This window comes from Cryptotermes secundus, unplaced genomic scaffold (assembly GCF_002891405.2).
Source record: "Cryptotermes secundus unplaced genomic scaffold, Csec_1.0 scaffold839, whole genome shotgun sequence".
In the NCBI taxonomy this organism is placed as follows: domain Eukaryota; kingdom Metazoa; phylum Arthropoda; class Insecta; order Blattodea; family Kalotermitidae; genus Cryptotermes; species Cryptotermes secundus.
In genome coordinates, this window is record NW_019720576.1 from 33,928 (window position 1) to 57,296 (window position 23,369).

General features: G+C 44.8%; 1 protein-coding gene across 1 annotated transcript in view; it reads left to right on the forward strand.

Annotated features, from left to right (window-relative positions):
- The first annotated feature begins 2,221 nt into the window (after positions 1 to 2,221).
- The window catches only part of LOC111869665 (synaptic vesicle glycoprotein 2B), a 65,258-nt gene continuing 44,110 nt past the window's right edge, over positions 2,222 to 23,369 (forward strand). Inside the window, exon 1 of the mRNA XM_023861353.2 lies at positions 2,222 to 2,682. The gene's annotated coding sequence lies outside the window, so the exon portion shown is untranslated. The remainder of the gene's footprint in view (positions 2,683 to 23,369) is intronic.

Consider the following 23,369-nt stretch of genomic DNA (forward strand, 5'->3'; position numbering starts at 1 on the left):
GGCCCAATCGGGCACCTTAACTTAGCAGACATAGCAGATCAGACAGATCGTGAACCCAAAATTAGACAAAACAGTAGACAGTAAAATTCAAGTTGTAAGAAATCACGATCTGCATGAAATTAAGGAAAATCTGACTATGGCAATACAAGGAGCGACAGAAGCATGTGTCCCAACAAGAACTTATTTCCAGAAAATTAGGGCTGTTGTGAGGCAAAGAAATTACGCCATAAGGCAAATGCAGAGAATACAAAATAATGGAGATGTGTTTTAGCCTATTACGAACAGGCTCCGAAACGAAAGCCGTTCAACCATCACGAAAAAGTTCGGTCAAATCTTTTTACTGTCGTCAACGAAAGATCTTTTGTTTCTTTCACTTTAACCCCCAAATTAATTGTTTCTACATAGCGCCAGATAATAGTCAAATGAGTCAGCGAACTTTTGGGCACACACGTCGGCGCGGGCAAGGGGCATTTCCTATCGCTAGAATTCTTAAAATTCCTTCTTAAAGGATATATCCATGTAGTATAATAAGGACAGCGTGCTGAAGCTGTAAAATGTTGGAACACAAATTGGAAGTTTGTAGTAGCTATCGCTTTGTTGTCGTCCACTTGTACTTACGAATGTCATCTGTTTATTCACTCGTTTAAATTATATTACACATGCGTCCCTCATTCCAAATTTAAGAACATTAAATTTAATTCCAATTTCGTTTAATTTCTAATTACTTCCCCTTGATCTCTCGTTTAAATAATTCAGTGTATAAACCCAAGGAAATGAGCACAATGGAATAATTAAAGCTCTAGGCCGGTTGTCTGGGTTCATTGATCTTATTTGTCTCCATGCCGTGCAGCCATAATTAGATATTCGGGCAATATAACCAACTGGCTTTATTTTAGCAATTGTCAACACAACATCTGACTAGCCAGCATACATAATTTTCATTCTTTCCCTAAATTATAGTTTACTCCTAAGATCCTGGCAGGTCTTTTGCTCGCTTTGTCTAAATCTGTTTTATTATTAGAATCAAGCTATCTGTCTGAGGTGTGTATGATTTGCTAACGTCAGTGAGCAAATTCCAGCACAGTCTAGTTTACCGCACTCTCGATTTCTTGTTAGTGCCAACCAGTCCTTTAGAATTCAAATTTTTTAATCTGGCTTAATGAATGGAAGAGGTAAAATGATCTATATACTGCATACTCTTCTAGATGAGCTTGCATTCCTGCCTGCAAGGAAAAATATGATCGCCTGTCACCCTCTTACATAGCACAACCAGAGAAGCCCTCGCTTCCTCCCAGAGGGAACGAGCAGATTAACAGACACCACGCGCTGCTGGGTAGTCTACCTATTAACATTCGTTTGAAACTAAGAATGTTCCACTTTCCCTGTAACTATGGTTATATCTGACAATCTTGAACCCCAGAATGAGCTTATTAGTCATGAAAATCAAACTTTAAAAAATATTTACTTTTCTTTGTTTGTGAAACTTTGTCTCTTCACCCTTAGGCTGAGGCTTTTTGAGAACAGGGTGTAGAGGACAATACGAGGGATGAAGTGACAGGAGGTCGGATAAAATAACATCGTGAGGAGCTTCACAACTTTTACTCATGGCCAAGTATAATTAGAATGAAGTAAAGGAGGATGGGATTGGCAGGGCATGTTGCACGCATGGGGATACCAGGAATTCTCGTAGGGTTCTGATGTGAAAATCAGAAGCAAAGAGAATATTTGGAAGACCTAAACATAGGTGAGAGGATAATATTAAATTGGATCTTAGAAAAACAGGGTGGGATATTTCTCGTACGTGTGAAGAAAGCCCACGTGTAACTCAAGTGGATGGTGTTACTGACATGTGTTGATGCAGGTGGAAATTGGAACTGAAGGCTGACGGACGAACGTAAATTTTAAGAAAAGAATTAATTATTGATGATTAATGTTAATAATAGCTTCTGTTTAAATGTAGGTGAGTCTGTGTTTTAGAGAAGACGAGTGTTGGAGAGTATTCTGTGTGTGAATGAAGGCGTAAGTAAAGGAAGCATTAATGTAACGTAGGATTGAAGAAGAGAAGGGGCCTATCCCGTAAGAAAACCTGGTGTTACGAGACACACATGTTTAAATGAGACTAAACTAAAGCAGCAACCTGAATTGCGCCCCACGTTATATCTGCTGCGTACTGGCTGTGTAGGGGGCCTTGCTAGCGATCAATGTTTGGAATGGACCGGGCCGCAAGCGAGGAAGGATCTGCTCCACGCGGCAGGATCACTCTCCACGCTTGGTGGCGTTAGGGCAACTCATCAGTGACAGTAGCCTGCTGGAAATACAAGCATGGGTACTGCTAGCAACAGTTCGGTCAAGAACACCTCAAAGTCACCTAAACTTCACAGTGTTTAGATGTTAATTCCACAAATAAACGTATTGCTGTCTTAGAACAATGAATGCTGGAATTTATAATAGCTGAAATTCAGTGATGTAAGGAAATTTTATATTAATGAATCGCGTGAATGGTATCTGGTGTCACCGCTAGATGTAGCACTTGCCATTATAAACAATAGAAAACAGCTACATTGTTGCTCTCTGTGTGAAAACCAGATCTGCTGGCCGGTGAGGCATCTAGCAGACTTCCGGGAGGCCGTGCTAAAGGAAGTTCTAGACAGACAGCGTTAGATTTGCTCCTTAAAGGGCCAGGTAAGTGCCTGAAGGAAATAAAGTGTTATTTGTACTTAATGTTAAGTTAAGTAGGTAAAGTTGTCCGTGCGCTTAATTAATTAATCACCACGCCATGAAGAAGTGTGGAGTGTGGAGGTATAGCTCTACAATTCTTGACCTCGGCAGTAGATGGAGGTGAGTGGTCACCACCGCTCTCCCTGGGAGGAGAGCTTTCGGTACCCATTTTAGAGGAGCTTGGTAGGCTTCAGAGTCGGTTTGGACTCAGGGGAGAAGAGAAAAATCTCTTGGGATGGACATGACAACACAGAATTTAATTTTTTTTTGTTTTTGTTTTATTGCTAGTGGGGTCCCTTGTACTGCGGCCACTTCTGGCCTATTGTACCAGCCCCATGTGATACGTGAGGGTGATTGTGGAGCAATTGGTGGAATGAAGATTGGCAGGGGAAACCGAAGTATTCGGAGAGAACTTGCCCCAGCGCCACTTTGTCCACCACAAATTCCACTTGACCAGACCCGGGATCGAACCCGGGCCGCCTCGGTGGGAAGCCAGCGACTAACCACTTGAGCTATGACGCGTCCTTTTACGAGTATTAGTGCACAGACTATAGACCTACGGTATTTATGACAGTATGACTGCATGTGATTAATTAGAAAGGCTACGAACTGATTGGTCGGTTTTTTAATAAAGTATTTTCATGACTGCCGATCAGTAACTGCGCAGTCAAAGGCACGAAGAGTCTTCGTCCGCTCGAAAACACTGGGGTCGTAGGTTCGAATCCTACTCGAGGCATGGATGTCTGTGTGCGTTTATTCTGTATGTGCTGTCCTGTGTGCAGGTAGCGGCCTTGCAGCGGGCTGATCCCCCGTCCAAGGAGTCGTACTGATTGTGTATAGGATTAAGGAGCTGAAACGCGGCCAGGGCCCAACAAAGGCTGTAGACCCATAGATATATAGATAGATTAGATTAGGTAGATAGAGAAGATTAGATAGGTAGGTAGATAGATTTCTTTGACTGAAAATTTATGTAATATCGAATAGGATTATTGACTGATGCATCCGAAACTATACGGACAGAAGCAGTCGTCGGAAAATGACTAATTAATTAATCAGATAATTGGTATTTAACAGATCGAATCCTCTGAAGTGCAATTCCTGAGATCACTCGCAGGCTATAGAAGAGGAATATAGATATTAGGTCAATTTATTTGTCTTCAAGGTAACTCCTCGACGCGGACCACATAGAAAACACAGTGTTTCTGTTGTTGTGTGCATGTTCGTTTCAGTGGGAACGTATTTACCGAGCCATTGCTAAGAAACGGGTTGCATAACCCAATTGATCTACTGATGCGTGCGTGAGTGTTGCGGGCTTTACCCAGCAACGGGCGCTGTTTACAGTCACCGCTTAGCAACGGGTCTATACTCCACAGTATATAATTAAGTTCATATAAGCCATATGCATGTTAAAACTAATGTATAGTTCCGAAACCGTAGTTTTTTAAATGAAAACATAACATCAGAACTGGCAGAAACACACACATACACTGACGGAAAAGCAACATTGTTGTTTCATCTTACAATCTCCCACAGCTGAGAAGTTGGTCGGGTAGCAGGAATGAGACCCTGTGGTCAACATCACAGCGCTGGCTTTAATATCTATGCCATGAAGACATATGAGGGAGTGGAGTGCAGCTCCACGCATTAGCCTCAGAGTATATATAGGTACATAGGTCTACGCATATGTATATATGAACTGGCCTACATAAACTGCTTATGTTCATGTTAGATTTGAGGTCATGTCACTGATTGCGAAATGTTCTATCTTCTGAGATGTGACGCTGTGTGATCTGGTTACTGACTCACTTTGCTTGTTGCTTGCTTCTCACTTGCTTGTCTTAATCTTCAACCCTGAAGATGAAGTTAGTACGTTCCCCCGAAACAGCGGTAAACTTCTACCTAACTGCATAGCATCAGAGCCCAGAACTCTGTAATGTTCCCATTACACGTGACAGATCGTTATAGAAGTTAGAAGCGATAACAGTGACGAGTCACGTGATGAGACAGGCAGTGGCTCTGGGCTCCTCGCCACGAGTTTCCGAAGGGCTACGGCATATGATAGATCGATAAGGCAGATAATTAGCAATTTAAACGCGATTAAGCCCAAGCGCCAAGTGGTGCAGACACACGGCTTTACAGCATCCAATGTGACTCCAGAGCTGAGCATACTTTTTTCAAAAACCCGGAACTGTCAGTTTTAGCTTTGTTTACTTAACAGAGGGGTTTGAACCAAGCAGAAACAGAAAACTAAATCCTACGAGAACCTGGACAGGAACTTCTAAATGAACATCAGAACTGAGAAGCTGAACCGACAGTTCCTTACGAGCCGGGTCAGACCGAGTACAACTGTACCTTAAACTCAGGCGCATTACAACACGCTCGCAATTTCGCATTCTGTGGGTAAACAGCAACAGACCCCATATCCAGCTGCAAAAGCTGCAATGAAATTCCAATATCTCAGCGCGCTGCCGCCAACACTGTCGGCAATAGCTGATTTGCCAAGAAGAGAGGCAAAGATCCATGGAGGCCCATAGGATTGTGAGACGGAAAGACTTCCGCATTTTTTAGACTACTGTATCACAGATGGCGATGAAGTTGTCAGCCTTACGCGCCGGCCGCCCTTTGTCCCCAGGAAGATTCCTGGTACTCATTTCTGTTAGAGCCTCAGTCGACTTCAGGGCCATAGTGCGGCTGCAAGGATGAGGTCAGTTGAAAAATCCAATGACCTCACAGGGAATCTAACCTGCGGCCTTCCGGCGTATAGCATAGTGAGAAGAGAGGCAAAGTTGAAACGAAACTAACTTTGTTGGCCAGGACGGATATAGAATAAACGTTTTATTAATTGTGGAGTTACAATTCTGTCACATCTCGTGTTCAAATGGTGAGACTGATGCATGAATTAGAAAGGATTTGGAAGAAAATAGTTGTGGCTTACTCGAGACACTGTTTGGGGCTGGAGAGATCGAGGTAAACCACGAGCAGTTTCACTCAGAATAGCAAGGGTCTCGGCCGAGAATTGAGCCTCCCGAATAGAAGTCTAGAACGTTACCGCTACGCTAGCCTGCTCGGTGTGGGGATCTTGGTTGACTATCTTGAAAACATTAATGTGTTCACAGATTATTTCAAGTGTTGCACTGGACATTGGATTTTGATATTGGCTCCTTTTCTGTGTTAAAGAGAGCTAGAAAATAAAATGACTTGTCAGCTGGAACCTAGTGACCGGTAATTCAAGCAACGCATAAGCGTTGTGAGGAATATGACCATTTGCTAGGCGAAGGTTCGGTAAAAACCGCCTGAAAGTTGGAATAGCAAAGAACAAAAACGGAAGTCCATTTGCTAGGCAACGGTTCCCAAAACACACATTCCCTTGACAACGAACTATCCGAGGTGGTGACCTATATTCGGGTCGCCTGGAAATTAAAAGGGTCGTGTGGAGATGGGGTCGAATACCTCCACCGTGACCCTGCGAGTCGTAGGAGGCGACGAAAATGGAAGTCTCAAGTCTGAGACAGTAAAATATGGTCGCGAATCCCAAGGACTCGAACCCGAGAAAGACTGCGCTGGCAAGGACCAGCAGCATATACAAAAGACAGACCCGTCCTCTCGTCAGAGAAGGCGTCCCACAGAAACAACACCGTAACGGTCAAACAGTGGGGTTCGAGACCAAGACTTACTGACTGACCGTCAGACGCAATGTGACTTTGTCCTTGGCTTTGACGTAAGAGAATTCAATGTGTAACAGTGATTCGTTCGGCATTCGTCACAGTGGAAGAGAAGACAATCGTAGTCCAGTAAAGACTGGAGCCATTGATTATAATTGGTTGTAATTGTACAGAAGGACAAATAAATCCAGCCATCCAATCAATTTATCCTGCATGAATTTCCTGTGGTTCCCTAATCCCCTCAACCGACTGCAGGGATAATGCCTTGCAGTAACCACTGCCGTCCAAATCTGTATATAGTGCTCATCTTCCAACGCGTAAGTTATGTTGTTGGAACAGCATCGTTAAACATCATAAAGGCCCGTCCACATTACTCGTGCTCGTGCATCAGAAGCTTACTGCTGCCGGAAAATCAATCTGGAGCTGATATCCGTTGTGAAGAAGTGCGAAGGCTTTGTATGCAAACCAGTTTGGGCGTCCACTGCGTCAGCTCCGGCAGCAGTAAGCTTCTGACGCACGAGCACGAGTAATGTGGACAGGCCTTAAGAACCATTCAGTCATGCCAACAACGCGATGTTTAAAAGAACGACAACTGTTTTGTGGAACAGGCATCACGATTGTTAACTTTGGAGGTGTTTTATGGAATACACAGCAAGAATGTCCGTTCTCGAAAGAATGAAACGAAAGCACTGCTCTGTAAAGGCATAGAGGACGTAGTGTCTAAGATTTTTCCCGTTAGTAAACGAAAAGCGTAAGTAGGTTAGGCGAATTTAATTACTGAGAAAATTAGTAAAACCAGATGGCAAAAAAAAAATCGCACAATATACATAATCTGCAGAATCTGCAGAATCTGCAGTAAATGTATATGTTCAAAAAGTATTAGCTCGTGAATGCGTTATGCCCAGCTGCGTAATTCATATATACGTTTCTTGTTCACTTCGGTATTTTAATTCCTGTATTGGGGTTTTACTCAACTCTGTCTGGTAGAGTTGGGATGATGCCTCCAAAAAAAATATTTGAAGAATAAAATGCAAACATTTAAACTAATAGGCCTAATTGGATTAATTGACAAATACCTAGTGTAAAGTAAGTAAGTAGAGGTATCCCTCTAACAGGCCGTGGAGGCCCATAGCGTTGTGAAATATTGATGGTCCCACATTTTCTAGACAATCGGCTCATAGATGGCGGCAAGGTTGTCAGCCCTACACGCCGGCCTCCCTTTACCCCCAAGAATATTCCTGGTACTCATTTCCGTTAGAGTCTGAGTCGACCCCAGAGCCATACTGCGACTGGAAGGATTAGGTCAATTGAAAAAAGTCCAATGACCTCATCGGAACTTGAACCCGCGACCTTCCGGCTTGTAGCATAGTGCCTCACCCAACTACGCTACCGCGTGCCCCAATTGACAAACGCCTTCATGAAATAAAGCGCAGAATTACACATGTGAAATTACATAACATATCTGTTAAGTCACTGGTAAAGTACGGTACAGAGACATGGACATGCGGTACAGATGAGAGTCTCAGGATCCTGTATGACCTATATGGAGAGAGAATATGGACTGGAACATGTGAGATATTTAAGGCCAGTTAGTACATAGGGGAAGACATGGGGATACCATGCAGGTAGAACAGGTAACGACAAGTAACCGAAGATTGCGTTAAATCATGGAATTCAAAGGGGGAAAAGCAATGAAGGGGAAGTACTAATAAACGGCGTGAAGATGATTTGGAGACCCTTACTGCCAATAAATTGTTTAACTTGTGAAATCAAGGACAGAGGAGTTATGAACTGTTTAAAATTACATTTATTGGCTCTTACTTCGTCCGAAATTTTTAATATTGATTCTTGTTTCAGTTGCCCTTTTTTCTTCGTGTCTTTACCAAATGATACTGTAATTGGCCGCCTATATAAATGTAGAATTGATCAAATCATACGAGAGTTTAGGAACAGATGACTAACATATGCCGTGTTATTGATCCGATGCTGGAAGCCATTACTTGAGGGGGCCCGGGGGAGGTTACTCGTTACCGGCAACGACACCAGAGAGCACCACGGGACTCGTTTTCGAAACTACATAAGGTAGTGTTGTAAGAGGGACGTCAATACCGGCCCCCTCTCCTCAGAAGGGGAAGGTGTGTGTGAGGGTGTGAGTGTGCGAGTGTGTGTGAGAGAGAGAGAAAAAGTGATGGTCAGACCCAGTCAGATCTGTTCACCTGCCCAAGAAAAATTTAAAAATTCTTGAAGATTCGTCCGCAATTTGGAATAGGTTTTATAAGTAAGAATCTGTATTTGTATTCTCCATCACCATAATCACCCGGTGCAGGTACAATAGATCATTCAGTGGCCGACGTGTCGAGTGGACCCACCTGGACTCCACCCCCCCACCCCCCACTATGCGAATTAAAAAAAATTGTCCTTGTAATCGAAAGAAAAATTCACTCTTCTGTCGAAAGTTTCAGAGAGAAATATTTTTATGAATGATGGCTGACATGTTTCTTATGATGACATATCTATTTGCAAAACTGTTTCCCTGCCCACACGTTCATTGTACAGAATCTGCAGTAAATATACACCTGACTCCTGAATGAGTTCTGCCCAGTGATGTAACTCATATACATTGAAAAAGAATATCTAAAATATCTTTGCAAAATTAAAAAAAAAAAAATGGGATAAGAAGAAATACTTCAGCAAACGATACAAAATAATATCCAATTTTACAAATAGGTTTCATTTCAGGAATCGAGACTGACTTACGGGCAGTCATCGCAACGTGACTTTGACTTTGAAAATTCAGTACGCATGCCGGCGACTAATTTCAGTGCCTTTTCTCGAGACACGCCAGTTGATGAAGTCTGTGATCCTATCATGCTGAACAATAGGCCTGCTTTAGAGGTCGGTATTTTTTATTCATATCTCAGACGTCCTGGTTTCGATTACTGGCATGGTGACCAGCTACCCGAGAACTTCCATGGTTTTTCTCAGATCCTACAGATTATTACTACAACAGTACTTTAAGACACTTTATGTCCATTTTCTTCCAATTTTTAATTCAATATCAGACCACCGTTCAATACGGCCTAGCCAAAGCCATAAATATACCGGAACATCATTGCCATTCTCATAATTTTGACCATTACTGAACTTTCTTCAATGAGAGACGAATCCGGTTGACACATACTCTTCACTTCAGTGTAGTTATTTTAATATTATCCTCTAATCTATGCCTTGGTCTCCCAAGCGATGTTATCGGAGTGTGAAAGTGTTTTCGTATACTCCGTAACTTTATGTGTAGGTTTGCTCGGATGCCCTCAGTCTGTCCGTAACAGAAATTTGTGGTTCAAGTTACATGAAGGTCTGCCAGACTGCAGTGATAGAGGTACCTATGCTTCAGTCGGCATTGCAGTCTGAACCATTGACGAAAACAATGGCGATAGCTTACATATTTAGCGAAATCGTGATTTACCTGCAGGAAGATTCCTGGTGCTTCTTTCTGTTAAGAGGCTGAGCCCACGCCACGGCCATAGTGCGTCTGGAACACCAGGGGGGGCACGCGGTAGCGTAGTTGGTTGAGGCACTATGCTACAAGCCGGAAAGTCGCGGGTTCGAGTCCCAATGAGGTGGAAATTTTTCAGTTGACCTAGTCTTTCCAGCCGCACTATGGCCCTGGGGTCGACTTAGCCTCCAACAGTACCAGAAATCTTCCTGGAGGTAAAAGGGGGCCGGCGCGTAAGCCTGACAACCTTACTGCCATCTGTGAGCCAACTGTCTAGAAACTGTGGGAGCCTCGACCTCTCATAACCCCATAGACATCCACGGCCTGTTACAGGGGTAGCTTTACGTTTTTAAGTTGTCGCTGCTAAATTAATTAAGCATCACGCCATGAAGACGTGTGGGGGAGGTGGGATATTGCATCACCATTATTAACCTCGGCACTAGCTGGAAGAAAGTGGTTACCTTCACGCCCCGGCCGCTTTACCCTCTGGGAAAGAGCCCCCGGTACTTGTACGAGTATAGGAGGCTGGGAGGGCCCCAGCGCCAATCTGGACACTACGGAATAGAGAGAAATCTCTTGGCACCAGAAATCCAAGGATCCTTAAGATCTCTGGGCTGTCAGCTTACAGGAGCTTTATAACTTGGGCTCTTGGCCGATTTAATTATAATGAATACGTTAAGGAAGATGAGATTGGCAGGGCATTTAGCACTCATGGGAGAGAAAAGGAATGCATATAGTGTTTTGGTGGAAAAGCCATTATAAAGAACTAGACATAGGTGGGAGGCTAGTATTAAAGTGGATCTTAGAGAAACAGGATAGGGTGGTATGGACTGGATCAATTTGGTTCAGGATAGGCACCAGTGACGGGCTCTTGTGAAAACGCTAATGAAATATTAAGTTCCATAGAATACTGGAAAATTCTTGAGTAATTGAGCAACTGGTGCCTTCTCAAGGTCTCTGATACATGGAGTTAGCTGAGTAGGTATTTTGATTGTGTCTTACTTTCGAACAGTACCGGGTTCGAATCTCTGCCTTCATATGGTAAATTATAATCTGAGGCTTCTCTGTTTATCCTGAGTGCCTCCAGGCAAACAAATAAGTATAAAGCACGCGAAGCATCGCGGTTATCACTTCTGCTACAATTCGGTACTTGCCGGATTCAAACAGAGACCAGGAGACCGAATATTCTGACTGAGGGTTTTCTCGGATACGCTCAGCCTCGAGATACATGCCCGTAAGATAACATCTAGTTAGGCAACCCTCGCTCCCTCCCACAGTTTCCAATGCACTGTTCACTAATCACCCCACCACTTGACAATATGCACCCTCAGCTACTGACAGCACTGTTACATAAAACACATAAGTAATCAAACAGACGATAATAATGTGCCGGGATAGCGCAGTCGGTATAGCGACTGGCTACGGACTGGATGACCGACGGGTCTGAGTTCGAGTCCCGGTAGAGTCAAGAATTTTCTCTTCCCCACGTCGTTCAGACCGGCTCTGGGTCCCACCCAACCTCCTATCCAATGGGTAACGGGTGTAAAGCGGCCGGGGCGTGAAGCTGACCACTCACTTACAGCTAGTGCCGAGGTCAAGAGAATGTGGATCTATACCTCCACCCCCACATGTCATCATGACATGCCGATTAATTAGTTAAGCACAGGAACTTTACCTTTTACCTTACCTTTAACACAAAATAATTACATGGAAAAGGAAAAGATAAATTTGCCCCTGTGCTTAACCAATTACGCATCACGTCTTGAAGACGTATGGGGAAACGGATGCATAGCGCCACCATTCACAGGATTCGTATCAGATGGAGCTGAGTGGTGAGTTTGACGCCCCGGCCGCCACTCGTCGAATAGGAGGCTGCAGGGACCTGTCCCTGGTCCGTGGCTCTGCCGACAATTAAATGAACAAAGAACTCCGTGGCTTTAGTCCGCAAGCGAACTATACCGACCAAGCGACCGCCGCTTGTCGGAGAAGTTAGTGCCAACTTTACCGGATAGAGGATGTCGCGTACTCAGTGCAACGGATTCCCATGGCCGTTAATTTCGGTTTTGTAGACCGGAGCCGCTACTTTTCCATTCAAGTAGCTCCTCAATTATCCTCACGAGGCTGAGTTGGACCCCGTTCCCGACCCACTTCTTCTCAGAAAATCTGGTGGCGCCGGGAATCGAACCCGGGACCTCTGGATCTGTAGTCAGGAATTCTGACCACTTGACCATAGAGGCGGTCCAATTAAATGAACAGGAAACTTAAAATAGGTCATTGTCGTGTTTATGTCCGACGCAAGTCGCTGCCCAGTTATTCTATATTATGTAGTTGGTTGAGGCGCTGTGCTACAAGCCGGAGGGTTGCGGGTTCGATTCCCCTTTAGGTCACTGAATTTTCAGTTGACTTAATCCTTCCAGCCGCACTATGGTCCTGGGGTTGACTCAACCTCTAACAGAACTGAGTACCATGAGTCCTGGGGGGTGAAGTGCGGCCGGCGCGTAAGGCTGACACCGTTACCACCATCTGTGAGCCGATTGTCTAGAAAATGTGGGAGCCTCGACGTCTCACAACCCTATGGGCCTTCAGGGCCTCTTACAGGGATAGCTTTCGTTATTTTTGATTGTGAATAACCTCTGTAACTGATGGAATGCTAAATGGGGTAAGAAGTGCCGAGATGGCCGTAGCCCTTCCGTGGGGGGGGGGGGGGCGCGAGGCAACTTCAGCAGAAGGATGCTCTAGCAGTGCCCTGTTTGCAAGGTCCTGACGAATCTGTAACGCACTGCTACACCGTGCTAGTGCGAAGTTACCGACAAGAACATTGCTGCTTTGAAAAAGAGCTCAATGACGCACTATTTTTGGTCGTCTCATGACAAAAGCGGAGTGACGTCAGAGACGCTTATCTGATAACTTGCTGACGACACACTTCGTTGCCATGGATACGCTGTACAGTTTACAAACATAGAATTTCTTCCAGTGTTGCTTTACGTGCGTTTTGGAAAGGTGACAACGCGACGAGTGAATTAAAAAATGCGTAGAAAATGTTAACAGCGGGAAATTTTGAAGGGAAGGTCCACTTTCAGGACTTCCATTTAGACAGGAAAATAATTTTAATACGAAATTACGAAAATTAAATGTAAAGATACGGACTGTGTCAGTACTGCAGAGGTTGTAACGGCGAGCTTTTGTGTGCACTTCGACTGGCCTGCTCATGCGATGAAAGAGGAGATTTATTGAGAATGAAACTATTAATTTACGAATGAGGTCCTGTGCCATGCAATTGGTTATAGCTGGCTCAGTCTGTAAAGTGACCTGCTGTAGACTGAATATCCGATGTTCTACTCTTCATCAGGTCCGACCCAGTTCCCTGTCCAGTTGTTACTCTGTGCTCTGACCCTAGGGTTACAGCGGCCGGAGCGCGATGTTTCCACCCGGCCACATCTACGGCTGAGATTAGGAAAGCATGAAGCTTTAATTGTGCTTTCCCTGTACACATGCATGGAGAACTACTTAGTCACGGTAACAACTAGACTTTTACATATAATTTTCACCTGTAACACTCTAAACGGGGAGACGGCATAGCGACGGGCTACGTGTTGGACGACCGGACTTCGATTCCCTGCAGGGGCAAGGGACTTTCCTCCTCTCCACAGCATCCGGACCGGCTCTGAGGTCCACCCGGCCTCCTATCCGATCGGTATATAGGGGTTTGCCCCTGAAGGTAAAGCGACAGGGCCGTGAAGCTGACCACTCACCGCAATCTAGCGCTGAGATCAATAACGGTGGAGCTGTACCTCCATTCGCCTTACGTCTTAATTGCTTAAACAGAGAGATCACTTTGTGTTTCTGTCTCTACTGTTTTACTGGCTGCATGATGAATAGTGCCATTCATAAATATGATGAAACAGATGAAAGCAAGAAGTTCGCATAGTGGGGGGGGTGAAGTCCAATTTGGTCCACTCGGCACGGTGACCTCTGATTGGCCTATTGTACATGCCCCGGGTGATTATGATGATGGAGAATTTGGTCGAATGAAGACTGGCAGGGGAAACCGAAGTACTCGGAGAAACCTACCCCAGCGCCACTTTGTCCACCACAAATCCCACTTTACCAGACCCGGGTTTGAACCCGGGCCGGCGCGGTGGGAAGCCAGTGACTACCCGCTTGAGCTATGGCGCGGCCAAGCAAGAAGTTAATCCCACTTCTGAAAGAGCTGTTCGCAAAGCATTGCCCGTGTGTCTGCGTATCAGGTTTGAAAGCTATGAGTAACAGACTGTACCAATTAATACGAGACTAGCTAAGAGAGTGGGAGATTAATTGGCTCTGCCGCTCTGCTCGTTAATCTTGACACAACATGGCCCATCATCTGCATCGTCATTAGGGAGGAATCATTTACGGGCTTCACTGCAAGGAATAGATTGCATACGAGCAGCTTCATAATTTGTGCTGCTCGCCGTATGTTATTAGAGCGGTCACGCCAAGGGAGATGGAAGTGGCAGGGCTTGTAACTGGCGAGTGGCGAGTGGCTAAGAAGATTAGGCACAAGGCCGAACAGTTCAAGTTCATGTCAATTTTTGTAGGAAACCCTGAAGGAAAAATACGGCTGGGAAGACATGAGAGTAGGTGAAACTATAATATTAAAACGGATCTTGAAAATAGGACGGGAGGTTGTGAGCTGGATTAATCTGGCTTAGAATAGGGACTAGTGACGGGTTCTTGTGAACATGGTAATAAAACTTCGGGCTCCAAAAAATATGGGTGCGTCTTGGTTAGCTGACGAAATGCTAGATTCTCAAAAACAACTGAGTTCCGTGGAATTAGTTACATTTGAATGGACTCTGTATGATGGTGAAGCCATGACAGTACGGATTTGATATCATGAGATAGTTGCTTCGAATCTCGGCTGGATCAATGAGGATATTTGATAATTTTCCTGAGTCATTATAAAAGGGTATCAACTCCGTCCAGTGTGACTGAAATGTATTTTAATCTTTCATCCTTGACATGTTTCGGTCTGAGAGACCATCTTCAGGAGGCTATATCAATACAGGCGGAAACTACTATTACAATGTGTTTGGTCAATATCAATACGTACATGCATGCCATGAATGTACAATCTGAGCCTTTAACTACAGCGATGTGCATGAATACATTAAAATATTTATAAATTATTATAATTAGTTTGTTTACAAGTGTGGTTTAAAAAGACTCTGTCAAAATTTAGAACATAAACTTTAGAATATAGAGCACTATAATAGAACCAAATCAAATTTCCCGAGTCTCTCAAAGCAAATGCCAAGGTATGAGGCCACTGCAATAGGACAAGACCACCTCCTTCCAAATCCTTAGCAACTTCTGTGATTGTGCGGTCCCCTTCCACATTATACAAGCACGCCTATTGAAGCATCGACACTGTACAACCTAAGAACCAGTCAATTGCTAAATTAATTAGAAAACATCCGTTGATCAAGAGAGACGGTGTGCGCAGTAGCATGTAGGACTAGGCTAGTTCAGCGGGCGTAACAAGAATCCACAAATTAAAAATTGTGATAGAGCACGCACGCGCGTGGAACTAGGATAGAACTGAACTAGCCTAGTCCTACATGTTGAAATAGCTGGGTAAATCTGACAGGAGTTGTCCAGTGACTGAGATTATCTCTTTCTAAAGGGCAGAACTGAGTAGGTGTCTTCCTTTCTCACCTGAAGACGCAGGCACATCCAGTTTCCGGGACGTCGTGTTTCCTAGTACCTAAAATTCCGGACGATGGGAAAAGTCCAATACCCCAGTAATTCTGTATGACATCCATCACCGTCAGAACCCTTCAGAATCTATAAAACAAACTGAATTGCGAGAACTGTTTGGCACAGAACCACTCATATAAGTAATCATAGATTCGATACAAGTAATTTTACCGGTGCTGCTAGTTTCAGAACATTAGACGCACACAGAGTAGTGAAGGTCAAGTTAAAGTTCTCTCTGTGCTTAACTAATTAAGCACTACTTCATAAAGGAATGGATGTACAGACCCACATTCTCTGAACCTCGGTGCTTGTTGGAGGCGAGTGGTCAGCTTCACACGCCGGCCGCTCTAACCTTGGGGAAATAGCTCCTGGTATACATCGGAAAGGAGACTGGCTGGGCCCCAGAAGCGGTCTGCATAACGTGGCACACACGAGCAGCACTCATAGAAAATAAATGCCTTTTGTCGAGTTTCGCAAACATTTACAAAATAATTCGAAATGGTACACGGACGATTTTTATTGTACCCTTCACCCGAGATGCTTTTAACTTGAATCAGCGTTATATGCCTTAACACACCACTCGTATAGCTGATAAAAGTTTCTTCAAACACCGTGATGGAATTTAAAATATATAAATGTAATTTTTTTTTAAATTCGCTTAGTGGGGGGTGGAGTCCAACTGGGTCCGCTCGGCACGGCTGCCACTGATTGGCCTATTGTAGCCTGCCCTGGGTGATTATGGTGGAGAATTTGGTGGAATGAAGATTGGGGGGGGGGAAATCGAAGTATTCTGAGAAAACCCGCCCCAGGGCCACTTTGTCCACCACAAATCCCACTTTACTAGACCCGGGATCGACCCCGGGCCGCCGCGCTGGGAAGCCAGCGACTAACCGCTTGAGCTATGGCGCGGCCTATTGAAATGTAAGTTCATTTATACTTTTCTTGTGGCCTGTAAAATGAATTATGGTCAATGACACACACGAGAGCTCTCATATAATAACAGTTCTGCTTTCAAGTTGCATTACAGTGTGTGAGCCCATAGGTCAAATGGCTTGAATTCGTTCGAACTCAATCAAAATAGACAGAGCTCGACAAAAATTGGTGTAGTGCGCCATACCGTGTCTCTCTGCCCATTTAGGGTGGAATAAAGGAAATATTGCTCGAGAGCCGGGATAGCGCTGTCGGTGTAGCGACTGGCTACAGGCTGGACGGCCGAGGGGTCGGAGTTGGAGTCCCGGTTGGGTCAAGAATTGTCTTTTCTCCAAGTCGTCCCGACCGGTTCTGTGGTCCACCTAACCTCCTATTCCCATTGGTACCGGGGTTCCCCCGGGTAAAACGGCCGGAGCGTGAAGCTAACCGCGCACCTTCAACAAGTGCGGATGTCAAGAAAATGTGGACCTATTCATCCACTCCCCCATACGCCTTCATGACGTAGTGCTTAACTAGTTAAGCACAGGGACAATACCTTCAAGCATTGTAACATCAGCAGTCTCTCTCCTGCACTCAATAGCTGAGCGATATACCCGTAGTGTGCAGTTACTTTGACTCTACTGTCCCTCTTTGCAGGTTCGTTTTATGCCTGAATTGGGCCAGTTCCATGCTCTCCTCTGACTCTGCATTTCCGGGGGTACAGCTCAATACCATGCATGCCACTACGCAAGCACCGCCATCTGTTCACACACACGGTTCAAACAGATGAATAAACAGCGGTATGAGAGAACAGATGGGACACACGCAATAAAACAGAACTGTAGATCTAATAATGGCGCTTAGCAATGAAGGTCTGGACTTCGTTGCAGACCAAGCGTCCTGACGACAGTCTGTCTGCATTGCAGGTCCAACGGAAGGCATGTATTCCAATGGAGTACACGTGTTTTCGAAATGAATTCATTTCGATTCTGCATATCTTTAGCCTGGGTTTTCTTTTTTTAGTTCCTCTGCGGCCCACCCAGCTTCCTATCCATTGGGTACCGGGGGCTCTTTCCGGGGATAAAGCTGCCGGGGTGTGAAGCTGACCACCTCCAACTAGTGCCGAGGTCAAGAAATGTGGATCTATATATCCACCCCCCATACGCTTTTAGGCGTAGTGCTTAATTAGTTAAACACAGGGACAACTTTACCTTTACGTTTTTACGTTCTTGGGGTGGGACTGAGTCCACCTGGTACATCGGGCACTAATCGGCCTATTGTACGAGCCCCGGATGATGATGATGAGTGTGGAGCAGTCGGTGGGTATGCATTGGTAGGGAAAACCGAAGTACTCGGGGAAAACCTCCTCCAGCGCCACTTTGTCCACCACAAATCCCATATGACTTGACCTAGGCTCGAACCTGGGCCGCCGCGATGGGAAGCCGGCAACTAACCGCCTGAGCTACGGCCTTGATATTCACTTGCTGCATAGGCAAATGTGTAGTTGTAACGCAACACATTAGACTTCTACATACTTAGCTTAACAGGAAATTGTTTCAAACGACAGTTACAGGTGACACTGAGATGTGTACCTTATGTTGGCTCAGTACTTTCAGTAAATGAATGATGTTCGATTTGAGGTGCTGCATGAACCGCGGACCTCGGAGTTACAGGCACAGTACTGTCCTCTGGGACGTAACGCCGTGTAGTCGGGCGAAAATCATCAATGAGTTACTTCCCACAAGCCAGAACTCTTCATAGCAAACGCTGTCAGAACCTCCTTTCCTGAAAAGGCAAATCTGTTCCTGTGCTCAATGAATTAAGCTCGACATCATAAAAATACATGGGAGGGTAGACGTATAACCCAACATTCTTGACCTGGGCTCTGGATGGATGTGAATAACCATTTCACGCTCCAGCCGCTTTAACTCCAGGGAAAGAGTCCACGGTGAAAATTGGATATGGGGCTGGATGGGTCCAGAACCATTCCGGACAACGTGGAGTAGAAATAAATCTCTTTCCCCTACCAGGAACAGAACTCCGGTCCTCCAGTCTGTCACTATACCGACTGAGCTATTCCGGCTCCCGTGAGAACCCCAAATCAAACTTACACTCTTTGGTGCAAAAAAAAATCAGTTTCCCAAGATTTTTTCCCCCTAATTTGCGGATTTATTTAATATCCGAGAATACTTCGGACTTTAAACATGCGAACTGAAGGAGAGCCACGACTTCTCATGTTTTCCTCTATGGATTTTATGCAAAGTGCCCATACAAATTTTCAGCACAAAAATCCCTCCTTAGAAGGATTCCGCAAGATGAAATTTTAACCCAAGAAATGTTTACAACTTCCGAAGCTGACATTGGCAGAGAAACTACAATTTAAACACGTTGCAGTAAATCTAATTCTATTTTCGTGGTTTAAACAGACACCCACGTGCATTACAGTTCTAACCATAAAGCGTGCACCACAGATATAAGTTACAACGTATATTTGAGACACAATACACGATAGCACTCATGATTATATATTGTACAATGCCAACATCACGATCAGATTTCTTACAATGAAACAGCAACTAGTGCAGGCTGTACAAGATACAACCAGTCTTCACCTCTCCAAACATGAAGGACCTCCTTTTCACACTAGAGCGACCAAATACATTTCTTTGCTCTCCGACTGCCGTACGGTAGATGCCGTATGTCGTCACGTATGACTGCTAAGACTACACTTTATATTCTACTGCTTGATGCGACATGAACCGTTCGGACGTCGTACGACCGATGTCGCTGTGTGTGTTCCAGCCAAAACGCACATAGACATTCATTCCTCGAGTGCGATTTGAACCCAGGACCTCGCGGCCACCGCGATCGGCCTTAAGATTTATCAGAGCAGTATAAACATATGAGATGCAGTTTGTGGCAACAGTTGTGTGTGGAACAAATATGCATTACCGGTATATGGGCTGATCCTGACCGAAAGCAGAAACATAAATCCGAAAAATGAGTCTAACTTGAATAAAAGTTATGTTCAACATCCCCCTTCCCTCTATCCTGTCACATTACTGTTTGAACTGCAGTACCCTTTTTGTTATTGCTAGTGGGGTGGGACTAAGTCCCCTGTACTGCAACCACTTCTGGCCTATTGTACCAGCCCCAGATGATAGGTGAGGGTGATTGTGGAGCAATTGGTGGAATGAAATTGGCAGGGGAAACCGAAGTACATGGAGAAAACCTGCCCCAGCGCCACTTTGTCCACCACAAATCCCACTTTACCAGACCCGGGATCGAACCCGGGCCGCCTCGGTGGGAAGCCAACGACTGACCGCTCAGCTATGGCGCGGCTTGCAGTACCCTTAATGTATATCAAAACTGGATCTATATGTCGGAATTGCAGCTTGCTGACGTGTCGAGCCTGCAGTGAGTGTTGCATCACGTCAACACTGAAGGACTAATCAATACCACTGACTTTGCTTCGCAATTGTTTCAGTGCTGTAATACTTGAATACTTATGAGACGTCATGACATGGCCTTTGCTGCGCCATGTTGCTAGTACCTCCAAGTGCCGACCGGCGCCCAGCATCGTGTGTCCATATATTTTGGTTTGTAACGATACACACTGGTACATGTCAAGTTTAGGATAAGGCGAATGAAATGGAAGGCCTCAAAATTATTCAACAGCTGAACGCTGTGAGATAAATTTTTCAGAATGTTTTAACAGAGAGATACAGAGAAAAATGAGTGAAGAAATGGAAGAGGAAGTAAATACGAAGATAAATAAAGACGAAAGAAAGAAAGAATACAACCCAGATGCACTAACATCTTGTTGAATCGTAAGATTTGAGGCTTTCACGGCGGTGACTATGAAGAAAGCAGTCTTCTGGGATTTGGCACCGTGNCTTGTTGAATCGTTCCGAAAAGAAACCGGTATCCCTGACTTGAGCTTCTTATAAAGAAACGACTTTCTGAGCCGAAACGCGCCAAGTTAATTTAGCCAGAGAAAGTTTAATATAGACGCCTTAATGTTAAACTTTATCAAATTCAATTTTACATTGCCGCGAGTTCATGGCTTCGTGACCAATAATAACGGATTTTGGATTGGATGATTGGATTTATTAACACTTTCTGGTACAATCTTTCATAATCACACTCATTTACCGCAACTCACGAACAGCCTTCAGCCGAACCTTTCTTACTTGACTGGCGAGGACACCCTCCATTCTCGTTCTCGTGACTTCTGTTCAAAGTCAAAGTCACATTGCGACTGACGGTCAGTCAGTCAGTTTGGACTACTTATGTAGTCTCGAGGCGGAACCATAGAAAACACATCCGTTGCCCAGCGGTGGATATATACGAACGCCATAGAAAACACCGCTTCCTCTGCGTGAAGGAGCCAAAGTGACTATCTCAGACACCGTCCCAGTACCCGACTGACAGGAATTGTAGGAACGCCTGCAAACCGTGATGACATGTTGTGAGGATCCTTATAAGGAGTCCTATAGCCTGATTGGTGCCGGAGGGTCAGGTTTCGTGTTGTTACCGCTGGACCACAATTTGGAGGAACGGGTTTTAGGTGCATTATCCTTTGTACGGGGCTTTTATGGTCCGTTCAAGGAACGTGTCACCTCATATTCTTACTTACCGGGAGGCGGTAAATGTGTAACTATCCCTGTGCTCAGTCAATTAAGCTCTACGTCATGAAGACGTATGGGGGAGTGCATGTACAGATCCACATATTCATGAAGTAGATGGAGGTGCAAAAACGATATAAAGCCCTCGCCGCAAGGGAGATCAGGTAGACTGATGGTCTAATGATCTGTTTAAGAACACCTTGTGTTTTCTGAACAATGCCTCAGGCAGGTCTGAAATTTGTTATCAGGAGCGAGAATGCTGATGGACCTTGGGGTGATTCAACCCAGTAATTCTAGAAACTTAACCGTGTAATACGTTGGATAGACTTGAAAGGATTCTGACGAAGAAGTACGTGTAATACGTGTCACGCAAGTAACAATATAGTGAGACATTTCCGATGTGATTAACTTGTTTCATTTAGTTGTTGTTGTCAGTTGATGGAGCCACACTTTAATCTCCGGTCCACAACACCCCTTCCCTCACCTTCCAGTCCTGTTACTACCTTCTGTCCAGCCTGTAATTGCCTTGAACAGGAAATCACCGTTCTCCGGCCATGTTAGAAACACCACGTAATTCCGGGCCCAGACCTATCCTTCGATTCTCTTGTGTTAGCTCAGGCACGAGATCGCTACTCCACGAGTGCCTCAAGCATAAAGAATCATGCATGTTACGTCAGTAAAGCTTTCCCCATAATGAGAGCATCTCAACACTGATTTGAGTGTAAGAACCTGCTGCAAGATGGCGCCCAGATCAACATTTGGCTGTAGGAATGCAACGTGCAGTTGTAGATTGTTATAGTACAGTGAAGAAGCGCATTATTAGTGTAAATTTCGACAATGCTGGGTAACAACTTCGTCAAGTAAAAAAGAAAGAGGGAAGTGAGGATACTGAAAAAGATCTTTCACTGGCTGAGGAGAGTCAAATGCGAGTGCAGACTGTAGGGTTGCAATATTATTACACACATAGCCTATCATGGTGTGACGTAAAGACCCATTGCTAGACAACGACTCGGTAAACATATTACAGCGGGAGCCAACGTGCACAACAATAGGACGTCTATTGCTAGGCAACGGATCAGTACACACGCCTAAAACAATAAGGGACAATAGAAGACGGTGTTTTCCTCGGAGTCCGCCCCGAGGCTATATAACAAGAAGTTCCAAGGGAGCAATGAGTTGAAGTGTATTATAAATATGTGTAAATACAGACAGTGGACTTAGTACTTCAGACTGACTGACAAATGACAGACCCGACCTCTCGTCAGAGAGGACGCTACACATGGACAAGCAGTAACTTTCATTCAAAAGAAATATCTGGTCATGAGCCCCAGCTGGGGCTCGACACCAAGACAGACAGACTGACTGACCGTCAGTTGCAACGTGACTCAGACTCAGACTCAGCAATGAGTTGTTGTCAAGAAATTGGTCGAGTTCTGGAGATGACAGTTTAAGATGATTCTGAAGAAATGGAAAGATAGGAATTATGTGTTATTTGAAGTTACAGTGAGACTGTGATAAATCCGTTGCTGGGATACGACTAGTAACGGTGAACTGCAAGGTGTGTAGATCAGCGATAGCGCTGTATTGCCTGTAGTCCCTGGTTGTGAATGTATAAGGTCAATCGTTCAACCCCAAACCCATCTTATAAGTCATACACAACCCAAATAAATCGTGACAATAGAAATGGTATTCCCAACGAAACTACAGGGGAGGGACAAAAATATGGAAACACCTCGTGAGATGTATGCCCGAATTGAAGTGTTTATTTTAGCGACGTTTGTAGGTGACGCTGTCTTATCTGCGCAATAGCACTACCTGTGCAACCTCCGCAATACGTTGCAAGCTTCATTTGTTGTCGAGACAGTGTTCTGTGCACTTTTTAGTGCATCACGTCAGAGCTAAGAGAACTCGAACGCGGGCAAATTGTTGGGGCCCATATGGTGGGTGCTTCCGTAACCAAGGTAGCGAAGGTTTTGGTGTTTCGCGAGGCACAGTATCCAAGATTATGACCTCATACAGGAGGACTGGAAAAACCGCATCCGATAAACACCAGCGTGGACGGAAATGTGTGTTGAATGATCGAGACAGACGAACATTGCATAGGATTGTGACGAAAAATAAGAAGACTACAGCTGCAAAAGTGACTGCTGAACTGAATGTCAGCACCAAAACAGTACGAAGGGAACTCCACAAGCAGGGTATTTCTGGACGAGCTGA